The sequence below is a fragment of the Triticum aestivum genome, chromosome 2D (genome assembly GCF_018294505.1).
Source record: "Triticum aestivum cultivar Chinese Spring chromosome 2D, IWGSC CS RefSeq v2.1, whole genome shotgun sequence".
Classification (NCBI taxonomy): domain Eukaryota; kingdom Viridiplantae; phylum Streptophyta; class Magnoliopsida; order Poales; family Poaceae; genus Triticum; species Triticum aestivum.
In genome coordinates, this window is record NC_057799.1 from 182,361,899 (window position 1) to 182,374,706 (window position 12,808).

Genomic DNA, 12,808 nt, shown 5'->3' on the forward strand with positions numbered 1-12,808 from the left:
GCCTGTCATTGTTGCTACAGTTGTTACCCTTACCTGCTATCCTACTGCTTAGTATAGGATGCTAGTGTTCCATCAGTGGCCCTACACTCTTGTCCGTCTGCCATGCTATACTACTTGGCCGTGATCACTTCGGGAGGTGATCACGGATATATGCTATATACTTTATATACATGACATATGTGGTGACTAAAGTCGGGTCGGCTCGTTGAGTACCCGCAAGTGATTCTGATGAGGGGGCTGAAAGGACAGGTGGCTCCATCCCGGTAGAGGTGGGCCTGGGTTCCTGACGGCCCCCGACTGTTACTTTATGGCGGAGCGACAGGGCAGGTTGAGACCACCTAGGAGAGAGGTGGGCCTGGCCCTGGTCGGCGTTCCCGAATACTTAACACGCTTAACGAGTTCTTGGTATTTGATCTGAGTCTGGCCATTTGGTCTATACGCACTAACCAACTACGCGGGAACAGTTATGGGCACTCGACGTCGTGGTATCAGCCGAAGCCTTCTTGACGTCAGCGACTGAGTGGCGCGCGCCGGATTGGACTGGAACGCCTGCTAGGCTAGGTCTGCTTCCGGCCGCGTTCGCAACGTGTAGGTGTGCAATGGGCGATGGGCCCAGACCCCTGCGCCATAGGATTTAGACCGGCGTGCTGACCTCTCTGTTGTGCCTAGGTGGGGCTGCGACGTGTTGATCTTCCGGGCCGGGCATGACCCAGAAAAATGTGTCCGGCCAAATGGGATCGAGCTTGTTGGGTTATGTGGTGCACCCCTGCAGGGAAGTTTATCTATTCGAATAGCCGTGTCCCTCGGTAAAAGGACGACCCGGAGTTGTACCTTGACCTTATGACAACTAGAACTGGATACTTAATAAAACACACCCTTCCAAGTGCTAGATACAACCCGGTGATCGCTCTCTAACAGGGCGACGAGGAGGGGATCGCCGGGTAGGATTATGCTATGCGATGCTACTTGGTGAACTTACCATCTACTCTCTTCTACATGTTGCAAGATGGAGGTGGCCAGAAGTGTAGTCTTCGACAGGATTAGCTATCCCCCTCTTATTCTGGCATTCTGTAGTTCAGTCCATCGATATGGTCCTTTACACATATACCCATGCATATGTAGTGTAGCTCCTTGCTTGCGAGTACTTTGGATGTGTACTCATGGTTGCTTTTCTCCCTCTTTTCCCCTTTCTATACCTGGTTGTCGCAACCAGATGCTGGAGTCCAGGAGCTAGAGATCCCGAGGATGATTATACATGGAGTTCGGCTTCGAGGAGTAGTTAGGAGGATCCCAGGCAGGAGGCCTGCGCCTCGTTCGATCTGTATCCCAGTTTGTGCTAGCCTTCTTAAGGCAAACTTGTTTAACTTATGTCTGTACTCAGATATTGTTGCTTCCGCTGACTCGTCTATGATCGAGTAATTGTATTCGAGCCCTCGAGGCCCCTGGCTTGTATTATGATGCTTTTATGACTTATTTATGTTGTAGAGTTCTGTTGTGATATCTTCCCGTGAGTCCCTGATCTTGATCGTACACATTTGCGTGCATGATTAGTGTACGGTCAATTCAGGGGCGTCACAGAGGGTACGTGGACAACACTCTCCCCTCTCGTTGCTATGCATCACCATGATCTTGCGTGTGCGTAGGAAAATTTTGAAATTACTACGTTCCCCAACAGTGGTATCAGAGCCAGGTTTATGCGTAGATGTTATATAAACGAGTAGAACACAAGTGAGTTGTGGGCGATACTAGTCATACTGCTTATCAGTATGTCATACTTTGATTCGGCGGTATTGTTGGATGAAGCGGTCCGGACCGACATTACGCGTACGCTTACGCGAGACTGGTTCTACTGACGTGCTTCGCACACAGGTGGCTGGCGGGTGTCAGTTTCTCCAACTTTAGTTGAATCGAGTGTGGCTACGCCTGGTCCTTGTGAAGGTTAAAACAGCACATACTTGATGAAATATCGTTGTGGTTTTGATGCGTAGGTAAGAACAGTTCTTGCTCACCCCGTAGCAGCCACGTAAAACTTGCAACAACAAAGTAGAGGACGTCTAACTTGTTTTTGCAGGGCATGTTGTGATGTGATATGGTCAAGACATGATGCTAAATTTTATTGTATGAGATGATCATGTTTTGTAACAGAGTTATCGGCAACTGGCAGGAGCCATATGGTTGTCGCTTTATTGTATGAAATGCAATCGCCATGTAATTGCTTTACTTTATCACTAAGCGGTAGTGATATTCGTAGAAGCAATAGTTGGCGAGACGACAATGATGCTACGATGGAGATCAAGGTGTCGCACCGGTGACGATGGTGATCATGACGGTGCTTTGGAAATGGAGATCAAAGGCACAAGATGATGATGGACATATCATATCACTTATATTGATTGCATGTGATGTTTATCCTTTATGCATCTTATTTTGCTTAGATCGACGGTAGCATTATAAGATGATCTCTCACTAAATTTCAAGGTATAAGTGTTCTCCCTGAGTATGCACCGTTGCGAAAGTTCGTCATGCCGAGACACCACGTGATGATCGGGTGTGATAAGCTCTACGTTCACATACAACGGGTGCAAGCCAGTTTTGCACATGCAGAATACTCGGGTTAAACTTGACGAGCCTAGCATATGCAGATATGGCCTCGGAACACTGGAGACCGAAAGGTCGAGCGTGAATCATATAGAAGATATGATCAACATAGTGATGTTCACCATTGAAAACTACTCCATCTCACGTGATGATCGGACATGGTTTAGTTGATATGGATCACGTGATCACCTAGATGATTAGAGGGATGTCTATCTAAGTGAGAGTTCTTAAGTAATATGATTAACTGAACTTTAATTTATCATGAACTTAGTCCTGGTAGTATTAGCATATCTATGTTGTAGATCAATAGCTCGCGTTTAGCTCCCCTGTTTTATTTTTGATATGTTCCTAGAGAAAACTAAGTTGAAAGATGTGAGTAGCAATGATGCAGATTGGATCCGTGATCTGAGGATTAACCTCATTGCTGCATAGAAGAATTATGTCCTTGATGCACCGCTAGGTGACAGACCGATTGCAGGAGCAAATGCAGACGTTATTAACGTTTGGCAAGCTCGATATGATGACTACTTGATAGTTTAGTGCACCATACTTTACGGCTTAGAATCGGGGCTTCAAAGACGTTTTTGAAACGCCACGGAGCATATGAGATGTTCCAAGAGTTGAAATTAGTATTTCAGACTCATGCCCATGTCGAAAGGTATGAGACCTTTGACAAGTACTTTGCCTACAAGATGGAGGAGAATAGCTCAGCTAGTGAGCATGTGCTCAGAATGTCTGAGTACTACAATCACTTGAATCAACTGGGAGTTAATCTTCTAGATAAGATAGTGATTGACGGAGTTCTCTAGTCACTATCACCAAGTTACTAGAACTTCGTGATGAACTATAATATGCAAGGGATAACGGAAACGATTCCCAAGCTCTTCGTGATGCTGAAATCGATGAAAGTAGAAATCAAGAAAAGCATCAAGTGTTGATGGTTGACAAGACCACTAGTTTCAAGAAAATGGCAAAGGGAAGAAGGGGAACTTCGAAAAGAACGGCAAGCAAGTTCCTGCTCCCGTGAAGAAGCCCAAAGCTAGACCCAAGCCTGAAACTGAGTGCTGCTACTGCAAAGGAAATGGTCACTGGAAGTGGAACTGCCCTAGATACTTGGCGGATAAGAAGAATGGCAAAGTGAACAAAGGTATATTGGATATACATGTTATTGATGTGTACTTTACTAGTGTTTGTAGCAACCCCTCGGAATTTGATACTGGTTCAGTTGCTAAGAGTAGTAACTCAAAACAGGAGTTGCAGAATGAACAGAAACTAGTTAAGGGCGAGGTGACGATGTGTGTTGGAAGTAGTTCCAAGATTGATATAATCATCATTGCACACTCCCTATACTTTCGGGATTAGTGTTGAACCTAAATAAGTGTTATTTGGTGTTTGCGTTGAGCATGAATATGATTTAATCATGTTTATTGCAATACGGTTATTCATTTAAGTTAGGGAATAATTGTTGTTCTATTTACATGAATAAAACCTTCTATGGTCATACACCCAATGAAAATGGTTTGTTGGATCTCGATCGTAGTGATACACATATTCATAATATTGAAGCCAAAAGATGCAAAGTTAATAATGATAGTGCAACTTATTTGTGGCACTGCCGTTTAGGTCATATTGGTGTAAAGCGCATTAAGAAACTCCATGCTGATGGGATTTTGGAATCACTTGATTATGAATCACTTGATGCTTGCGAACCATGCCTTATGGGCAAGATGACTAAGACTCCATTCTCCGGAACAATGGAGCAAGCAACTGACTTATTGGAAATAATACATACTGATGTATGCGATCCGATGAGTGTTGAGGCTCGCGGCGGGTATCGTTATTTTCTGACCTTCATAGATGATTTGAGCAGATATGGGTATATCTACTTGATGAAACATAAGTCTGAAACATTTGAAAAGTTCATATAATTTCAGAGTGAAGTGGAAAATCATCGTAACAAGAAAATAAAGTTTCTACGATCTGATCGTGTAGGAGAATATTTGAGTTACGAGTTTGATCTTCATTTGAAACAATGCGGAATAGTTTCGCAACTCACGCCACCTAGAACACCACAGCGTAATGGTGTGTCCGAACATCGTAACCGTACTTTATTAGATATGTTGCAATCTATGATGTCTCTTACCGATTTACCACTATCGTTTTGGGGTTATGCATTAGAGACAGCTGCATTCACGTTAAATAGGGCACCATCTAAATCCATTGAGACGACACCATATGAACTATGGTTTGGCAAGAAACCAAAGTTGTCATTTCTTAAAGTTTGGGGCTGTGATGCTTATGTGAAAAAAGCTTCAACCTGATAAGCTCGAACCCAAATCGGAGAAATGTGTCTTCATAGGATACCCAAAGGAGACTGTTGGGTACACCTTCTATCACAGATTTGAAGGCAAGACATTCATTGCTAAGAATGGATCCTTTCTAGAGAAGGAGTTTCTCTCGAAAGAAGTGAGTGGGAGGAAAGTAGAAATTGATGAGGTAACTGTACCTACTCCCTTATTGGAAAGTAGTTCATCACAGGAATCTGTTCCTGTGACTCCTACACCAATTAGTGAGGAAGCTAATGATGATGATCATGAAACTTCAGATCAAGTTACTACCGAACCTCGTAGGTCAACCAGAGTAAGATCCGCACCAGAGTGGTACGGTAATCCTGTTCTGGAGGTCATGCTACTTGACCATGACGAACCTACGAACTATGAGGAAGCGATGATGAGCCCAGATTCCGCAAAATGGCTTCAGGCCATGAAATCTGAGATGGGATCCATGTATGAGAACAAAGTGTGGACTTTGGTTGACTTGCCCGATGATCGGCAACCATAGAAAATAAATGGATCTTCAAGAGGAAGATGGATGCTGATAGTAGTGTTACTATCTACAAAGCTAGACTTGTCGAAAAAGGTTTGGACAAAGTTCAAGGTGTTGACTACGATGAGATTTTCTCACTCGTAGCGATGCTTAAGTCTGTCTGAATCATGTTAGCAAATTGCCACATTTTATGAAATCTGGCAAATGGATGTCAAAACTACATTCCTTAATGAATTTCTTAAAGAAGAGTTGTATATGATGCAACCAGAAGGTTTTGTCGATCCTAAAGGTGCTAACAAAATGTGCAAGCTCTAGCGATCCATCTATGGACTGGTGCAAGCATCTCGGAGTTGGAATATACGCTTTGATGAGTTGATCAAAGCATATAGTTTTATACAGACTTGCGGTGAAGCCTGTATTTACAAGAAAGTGAGTGGGAGCACTACAGTTCTGATAAATATATGTGAATGACATATTGTTGATCGAAAATAATGTAGAATTTTCTGGAAAGCATAAAGGAGTATTTGAAAGGAGTTTTTCAAAGAAAGACCTCGGTGAAGCTGCTTACATATTGAGCATCAAGATCTATCGAGATAGATCAAGACGCTTGATAAGTTTTTTCAATGAGTACATACCTTGACAAGATTTTGAAGTAGTTCAAAATGGAACAGTCAAAGAAAGAGTTCTTGCCTGTGTTACAAGGTGTGAAATTGAGTAAGACTCAAAGCCCGACCACGGCAGAAGATAGAAAGAGAATGAAAGTCATTCCCTATGCCTCAGCCATAGGTTCTATAAAGTATGCCATGCTATGTACCAAATCTATTGTGTACCCTACACTGAGTTTGGCAAGGGAATAATAGTGATCTAGGAGTAGATCAATGAACAGCGGTCGAAATTATCCTTACTGGAATAAGGATATGTTTCTCGATTATGGAGGTGACAAAAGGTTCGTCGTAAATGGTTATGTCGATGCAAGTTTGGCACTGATCCAGATGACTCTAAGTCTCAATCTGGATACATATTGAAAGTGGGAGCAATTAGCTAAAGTAGCTCCGTGCAGAGCATTGTAGACATAGAAATTTGCAAAATACATACGGATCTGAATTTGGCAGACCCGTTGACTAAACATTCTCTCACAAGCAAACATGATCACACCTTAGTACTCTTTGGGCGTTAATCACATGGCGATGTGAACTAGATTACTGACTCTAGTAAACCCTTTGAGTGTTGGCCACATGACGATGTGAACTATGGATATTAATCACATGGTGATGTGAACTATTGGTGTTAAATCACATGGCGATGTGACTAGATTATTGACTCTCTTGCAAGTGCGAGACTGAAGGAAATATGCCCTAGAGGCAATAATAAAGTTGTTATTTATATTTCCTTATATCAAGATAAATGTTAATTATTCATGCTAGAATTGTATTAACCAGAAACTTAGTACATGTGTGAATACATAGACAAACAGGGTGTCACTAGTATGCCTCTACTTCACTAGCTCGTCGAATCAAAGATGGTTAAGTTTCCTAGCCATAGACATGAGTTATCATTTGATTAACGGGATCACATCATTAGAGAATGATGTGATTGACTTGACCCATTCTGTTAGCTTAGACTTGATTGTTTAGTATGTTGCTATTGTTTTCTTCATGACTTATACATGTTCCTATGACTATGAGATTATGCAACTCCCGAATACCAGAGGAACACCTTGTGTTCTATCAAACTTCACAACGCAATTGGGTGATTATAAAGATGCTCTACAGGTGTCTCCAAAGGTGTTTGTTGGGTTGGCATAGATCGAGATTAGGATTTGTCACTCTGAGTATCGGAGAGGTATCTCTGGGCCCTCTCGATAATGCACATCACTATAAGCCTTGCAAGCAATGTAACTAATGAGTTAGTTGCGGGATGATGTATTACAGAACGAGTAAAGAGACTTGCCTATAACGAGATTGAACTAGGTATTGAGATACCGACGATCGAATCTCGGGCAAGTAACATACCGATGACAAAGGGAACAACGTATGTTGTTATGCGGTTTGACCGATAAAGATCTTCGTAGAATATGTAGGAGGCAATATGAGCATCCAGGTTCCGCTGTTGGTTATTGACCGGAGATGAGTCTCAGTCATGTCTCCATAGTTCTTGAACCCGTAGGGTCCGCACGCTTAACGTTCAGTGACGATCGGTATTATGAGTTTATGTGTTTTGATGTACGAAGGTTGTTTGGAGTCCCGGATGAGATTAGGGACAAGACGAGGAGTCTCGAAATGTTCGAGACGTAAAGATTGATATATTGGAAGGCTATATTCGGACATCGGAAAGGTTCTGAGTGGTTCGGGTATTTATCGGAGTACCGGAGAGTTACGGGAATTCGCCGAGGAGTATATGGGCCTTATTGGGCTTTAGGGGAGAGAGAGAGGGGCTGCCTAGGGCAAGCCGTGTGCCCCCCCCCCCCAAGGCCTAGTCCGAATTGGACTAGGGGGAGGAGCGGCGCCCCCTCCTTCCTTCTCTTCTCTCTTCCCCTTCCTTCTCTCCTACTCCTACTACTTGGAAGGGGGGGGAATCCTACTCCCGGTTGGAGTAGGACTCCCTAGGGCGCGCCATAGTAGAGGGCCGGCCCTCCCCCTCCTCCACTCCTTTATATATGGAGGAGGGGGCATCCCATAGACACACAAGTTGATCACTGATCTCTTAGCCGTGGGTGGTGCCCCCCTCCACCATAATCCACCTCAGTCATATCGCCGTAGTGCTTAGGCGAAGCCCTGTGCCGGTAGCTTCATCATCACCGTCATCACGCCGTCGTGCTGACGAAACTCTCCCTCAAAGCTCTACTGGATCGTGAGTTCGTGGGACGTCACCGAGCTTAACGTGTGCAGATCGCGGAGGTGTCGTACATTCGGTACTAGGATCGGTCGATCGTGAAGACGTACGACTACATCAACCGCCTTGTCATAACGCTTCTGCTTTCGGTCTACGAGGGTACGTGGACAACACTCTCCCCTCTTGTTGCTATGCATCACCATGATCTTGAGTGTGCGTAGGAAATTTTTGAAATTACTACGTTCCCCAACAATATCATGATAATTTTTTATTATTCATGCTAGAATTGTATTAACTGGAAACTTGATACATGTGTGAATACATAGACAAAACAGAGTGTTCCTAGTATGCCTCTACTTGACTAGCACGTTAATCAAATATGGTTAAGTTTCCTAGCCGTAGACATGTGTTGTCATTTGATGAACGGGATCACATCATTAAAGAATAATGTGATGAACAAGACCCATCCGTTAGCTTAGCATAATGATCATTTAGTTTTATTGCTCTTGCTTTCTTCATGACTTATACATGTTCTGACTATGAGATTATGCAACTCACGAATACCGAAGGAATGCCTTGTGTGCTATCAAACGTCACAACGTAACTGGGTGATTATAAAGATGCTCTACAGGTGTCTCCGATGGTGTTTGTTGAGTTGGCATAGATCGAGATTAGGATTTGTCACTCCGAGTATCGGAGAGGTATCTCTGGGCCCTCTCGGTAATGCACATCACTATAAGCCTTGTTAGTAGTGTGACTAATGAGTTAGTTGCGGGATGATGCATTACGAAACGAGTAAAGAGACTTGCCGGTAACGAGATTGAACTAGGTATGAGGATACCGACGATCGAATCTTGGGCAAGTAACATGCCGATGACAAAGGGAACAACGTATGTTGTTATGTGGTTTGACCGATAAAGGTCTTCGTAGAATATATGGTAACCAATATGAGCATCCAGGTTCCGCTATTGGTTATTGACCGGAGATGAGTCTCGGTCATGTCTACATAGTTCTCGAACCCGTAGGGTCCGCACGCTTAACGTTCGATGACGATCGGTATTATGAGTTTATGTGTTTTGATGTACCGAAGGTAGTTTGGAGTCCCGGATGTGATCACGGACATGACGAGGAGTCTCGAAATGGTCGAGACATGAAGATTGATATATTGGAAGGTTATGTTCGGACACCGGAAAGGTTTCAGATAGGTTCGGGCATTTTCCGGAGTACCGGGGGGTTACCGGAAACCCCCGGGGGTTAATGGGCCTTCATGGGCCATAGTGGAAGAGAGGAGGAGGCGGCCAAGTGGAGGGGCGCCCCCCCCAAGCCCAATCCGAATTGGGGAGGGGGGACCGCCCCCCTTTCCTTCTATCCCTCTTCCCCTTCCTTCCCCCTCCTAGTTGGACTAGGAAAGGGGGGAACCTACTCCTACTAGGAGTAGGATTCCCCCCCTTGGGCGCGCCCCATGAGGCCATCCGCCCCCTCCTCCACTCCTTTATATACGGGGGAGGGGGGCACCCCATAGACACACAAGTTGATTTCTTAGCCATGTGCAGTGCGCCCCTCCACAGATTTCCACCTCGGTCATATTGTCGTAGTGCTTAGGCGAAGCCCTGTGTCGGTAACTTCATCATCACCATCAACACGCCATCGTGATGATGAAACTCTCCCTCGACCTCAGCTGGATCTAGAGTTCGTGGGACGTCACCGAGCTGAACATGTGCAGATTGCGGAGGTGCCGTGCGTTTAGTACTTGTTCGGTTGGATCGTGAAGACGTTCGACTACATCAACCGCGTTACTTAACGCTTCCGCTTTCGGTCTACGAGGGTACGTGGACACACTCTCCCCGCTCGATGCTATGCTTCTCCTAGATAGATCTTGCGTGATCGTAGGAATTTTTTTGAAATACTACGTTCCCCAACAGTGGCATCCGAGCCAGGTCTATGCATAGATGTTATATGCACGAGTAGAACACAAAGAGTTGTGAGCGATAATAGTCATACTACTTACGAGCATGTCATACTTTGATTCAGCGGTATTGTTGGATGAAGCGGCCCAGATCGACATTACATGACCGTGTTCATGAGACTGGTTCTACCGCCGTGCTTCGCACACAGGTGGCTAGTGGGTGTCTGTTTCTCCAACTTTAGTTGAATCGAGTGTGACTACGCCCGGTCCTTGTTGAAGGTTAAAACAGCACACTTGACGAAAAATCGTTGTGGTTTTTGATGCGTAGGTAAGAACGGTTCTTGCGAAGCGCATAGCAACCACGTAAAATTTGCAACAACAAGTAGAGGATGTCTAACTTGTTTTTGCAGGGCATGTTGTGATGTGATATGGTCAAGACGTGATGAGATAGAAATTGTTGTATGTGATGATCATGTTTTGCTAAAGTTATCGGCAACTGGCAGGAGCCTTATGGTTGTCTCTTTATTGCATAAGATGCAAGCGCATATAATTGCTTTACTTTATCGCTATGCGATAGCAATAGTTGCAAAATCAATAGTTGGCGAGACGACCATGTGACGACACGTTGATAGAGATCAAGATGATGGAGATCATGTTGTCATGCCGGTGATGATGGAGATCATGACTGTACTTTGGAGATGGAGATCAAAGGCACAAGATGATGATGGCCATATCATGTCACATATTTTGATTGCATGTCATGTTTATCTTTTATGCATCTTATTTTGCTTAGTACGGCGGTAGCATTATAAGATGATCCCTCACTAAATTTCAAGGTATAAGTGTTCTCCCTAAGTATGCATCGTTGCGACAGTTCGTCGTGCCGAGACACCACGTGATGATCGGGTGTGATAAGCTCTACGTTCACATACAAAGGGTGCAAGCTAGTTTTGCACACGCGGAATACTCGGGTTAAACTTGACGAGCCTAGCATATGCAGATATGGCCTTGGAACACTGAGACCGAAAGGTCGAGCGTGAATCATATAGTAGATATGATCAACATAGTGATGTTCACCATTGAAAACTACTCCATCTCACGTGATGATCGGACATAGTTTGGTTGATATGGATCACATGATCATTTAGATGACTAGAGGTATGTCTATCTAAGTGGGGGTTCTTAAGTAATATGATTAATTGAACTTTAATTTATCATGAACTTAGTCCTGATAGTATTAGCATATCTATGTTGTAGATCAATAGCTCGCGTATAGCTCCACTGTTTTATATTTTGATATGTTCTAGAGAAAACTAAGTTGAAAGATGATAGTAGCAATGATGCGGACTAGGTCCGTGATCAGAGGATTATCCTCATTGCTGCACAGAAAAATTATGTCCTTGATGCACCGCTAGGTGACAGACCTATTGCAGGATCAGATACAGACGTTATGAACATTTGACAAAGCTCGGTATGATGACTACTTGATAGTTTAGTGCAACATGCTTTACGGCTCAGGACCGGGATTTCAAAAATGTTTTGAACGCCACGGAGCATATGAGATGTTCCAAGAGCTGGAATTAGTATTTCAGACTCATGCCCGAGTCGAGAGGTATGAGACCTCTGACAAAGTACTTAGCCTACAAGATGGAGGAGAATAGCTCAACTAGTGAGCATGTGCTCAGAATGTCTGAGTACTACAATCGCTTGAATCAAGTGGGAGTAAATCTTCCAGATAAGATAGTGATTGACAGAGTTCTCTAGTCATTATCACCAAGTTATCGGAACTTCGTGATGAACTATAATATGCCAGGGATGACGAAAACGAGTCCCGAGCTCTTCGCGATGTTGAAATCGGCGAAGGTAGAAATCAAGAAAGAGCATCAATTGTTGATGGTTAAAAAACCCACTAGTTTCAAGAAAAGAGCAAAGGGAAAGAAAGGGAACTTCAAGAAGAATGGCAAGCAAGTTGCCACTCCCATGAAGAAGCCCAAAGCTACACCCAAGCCTGAAACTGAGTGCTTCTACTGCAAAGGAAATAGTCACTGGAAGTGGAACTGCCCTAGATACTTGGCGGATAAGAAGGATGGCAAAATGAACAAAGGTATATTTGATATACATGTTATTGATGTGTACTTTACTAGTGTTTATATAAACCCCTCGGTATTTGATACTGGTTCAGTTGCTAAGAGTAGTAACTGGATCCGGGAGTTGTAAAATAAACAGAGACTAGTTAAGGGCGAGGTGATGATGTGTGTTGGAAGTGATTCCAAGGTTGATAAGATCACCATTGCACACTCCCTTTACCTTCGGGATTAGTGTTGAACCTAAAATAAATGTTATTTGGTGTTTTCTTTGAGCATGAATATGATTGGATCATGTTTATTGCAATCCAGTTATTCATTTAAGTCAAAGAATAATTGTTGTTCTATTTACATGAATAAAACCTTCTATGGTCATACACTCAATATAAGTGGTTTATGGAATCTCGATCATAGTGATACACATATTCATAATATTGAAGCCAAAAGATCCAAAGTTAATAATGATAGTGCAACTTATTTTTGGCACTGCCGTTTAGGTCGTATTGGTGTAAAGTGCATGAAGGAACTCCATGCTGATGGGTTTTTGGAATCACTTGATTAT